Source organism: Neodiprion pinetum, unplaced genomic scaffold (genome assembly GCF_021155775.2).
Source record: "Neodiprion pinetum isolate iyNeoPine1 unplaced genomic scaffold, iyNeoPine1.2 ptg000095l, whole genome shotgun sequence".
Classification (NCBI taxonomy): Eukaryota; Metazoa; Arthropoda; class Insecta; order Hymenoptera; family Diprionidae; genus Neodiprion; species Neodiprion pinetum.
The window spans coordinates 25,001-27,500 of NW_027184521.1; the positions used below are offsets into that span (position 1 = coordinate 25,001).

General features: G+C 61.4%; 1 non-coding gene across 1 annotated transcript in view; it reads right to left on the bottom strand.

The window, feature by feature from the left end:
* LOC124224100 (small subunit ribosomal RNA) overlaps positions 1–224 on the bottom strand; it is a 1,913-nt gene extending 1,689 nt beyond the window's left edge. The window contains exon 1 of the ribosomal RNA XR_006884465.1: positions 1–224. This exon is cut by the window's left edge and continues 1,689 nt beyond it. This is a non-coding gene — a ribosomal RNA (small subunit ribosomal RNA).
* Between the last annotated feature and the right edge of the window lie 2,276 nt (positions 225–2,500).

Genomic DNA, 2,500 nt, shown 5'->3' on the forward strand with positions numbered 1-2,500 from the left:
TTTTGATCTAATAAAAGCATTCCTTCCATCTCTGGTCGGAACTCTGTTTGCATGTATTAGCTCTAGAATTACCACAGTTATCCAAGTAAATGTGTGTACGATCTAAGAAACCATAACTGATTTAATGAGCCATTCGCGGTTTCACCTTAATTTGGCTTGCACTGAGACATGCATGGCTTAATCTTTGAGACAAGCATATGACTACTGGCAGGATCAACCAGGGAGCTTCGATACAAAATCTCGGCTCGGACGTGCGCCACCCATCGCCGACCGGGTCTCGTAGCCCGGTCGGCCGCGCGTCTACTGTAAGTTTCGGGACTGCACGCAGGCAGCCCCGGATCCGTGTGCCGCCACCTTCGACACTCGGCTTATAAGCGTTCGAACGATCTCCCGTACCCGTCGGCTAGATTGAAAGCGTCTGGGATACGTTGTTATAACATCTCTGGTCTTTGAGTGTACGCTCGGAAAGAAGCGAGTTGACGCGTGCGTTGGAGCGTTCGGCCTTCCGTGTTTCACGGAGAGCCGAACTTCTTGGTACCCGCGTCAAGGGCCATTCGGTCTGAGACACCGACCCGCGGTAATGCAGTGACGATAGATGAAACAACGCGAGTCGCGTAGTTTCTTTGGTACGAGGCACGGAACGGTCCGCGAACGCCCGCTCCTGGTCTACGCCGAAGTACGTATCGTGCTCGAGCACGTACCGGTACGGCGTAGCAGGCGGACGACGGGAGACCGGCCCGACCGACTCGCTCCTCTTACTAGTAGGAGCCTGGCCGCTAGGACGTCGGCGCCGGTACGGTGGTAGCACGGTCGGCTTACGGGGCGAAACCTCCGCGGGCTATCGAAAAAATTTCGAACTCCGGGAACTTTGTCGAAATTAACCGAGGCTCATATGACGATGTTCCGACAGGCTCCCGGCCCGGATCGACTCCGGGACGCCGCGCATCGCCTTTCGGTCGACTCGGACCGAAATTTTTACAAGTCCCGTCTGTCCGGATCGACTCCGGGACGCCGCGCGTCGCCTTTCGCTCGACTCGTACCGCAGCTTCGACGAGTCCCGTCGGCCCGTATCGACTCCGGCACGCCGCGCATCGCCTTTCTGTCGACTCGGACCGTAATTTTTACAAGTCCCGTCGGCCCGGATCGAATCCGGGACGCCGCGCATCGCCTTTCTGTCGACTCGGACCGAAAGTTTCGCAAGTCGACGTCGGCCCGGATCGACTCCGGGACGCCGCGCGTCGCCTTTCGCTCGACTCGGACCGGAATTTTCACAAGTCCCGTCTGTCCGGATCGACTCCGGGACGCCGCGCGTCGCCTTTCGCTCGACTCGGACCGGAATTTTCACAAGTCCCGTCGGCCCGGATCGAATCCGGGACGCCGCGCATCGCCTTTCTGTCGACTCGGACCGAAAGTTTCACAAGTCGACGTCGGCCCGGATCGACTCCGGGACGCCGCGCGTCGCCTTTCGCTCGACTCGGACCGAAATTTTCACAAGTCCCGTCTGTCCGGATCGACTCCGGGACGCCGCGCGTCGCCTTTCGCTCGACTCGTACCGCAGCTTCAACGAGTCCCGTCGGCCCGTATCGACTCCGGGACGCCGCGCATCGCCTCTCGGTCGACTCGGACCGAAAGTTTTACAAGTCCCGTCTGTCCGGATCGACTCCGGGACGCCGCGCATCGCCTTTCTGTCGACTCGGACCGAAACTTCGTCGAGTCCCGTCGGCCCGTATCGACTCCGGCACGCCGCGCATCGCCTTTCGCTCGACTCGTACCGCAGCTTCGACGAGTCCCGTCGGCCCGTATCGACTCCGGGACGCCGCGCATCGCCTCTCGGTCGACTCGGACCGAAAGTTTTACAAGTCCCGTCTGTCCGGAACGACTCCGGGACGCCGCGCGTCGCCTTTCGCTCGACTCGTACCGCAGCTTCGACGAGTCCCGTCGGCCCGTATCGACTCCGGGACGCCGCGCATCGCCTCTCGGTCGACTCGGACCCAAAGTTTTACAAGTCCCGTCTGTCCGGATCGACTCCGGTACGCCGCGCGTCGCCTTTCGCTCGACCCGGACCGAAATTTTCACAAGTCCGGTCGGCCCGTATCGACTCCGGGACGCCGCGCATCGCCTCTCGGTCGACTCGGACCGAAATTTTCACAAGTCCCGTCGGCCCGGATCGACTCCGGTACGCCGCGCGTCGCCTTTCGCTCGACTCGGACCGAAATTTTCACAAATCCGGTCGGCCCGGATCGACTCCGGTACGCCGCGCGTCGCCTTTCGCTCGACTCGGACCGTAATTTTTACAAGTCCCGTCTGTCCGGATCGACCCCGGGACGCCGCGCGTCGCCTTTCGCTCGACTCGTACCGCAGCTTCAACGAGTCCCGTCGGCCCGGATCGACTCCGGGAGGCCGCGCATCGCCCTCCGCTTGACTCGGAACGAAACTTCACTGAGTCCCGTCGGCCCGTATCGACTCCGGTACGCCGCGCGTCGCCTTTCGCTCGACCCGG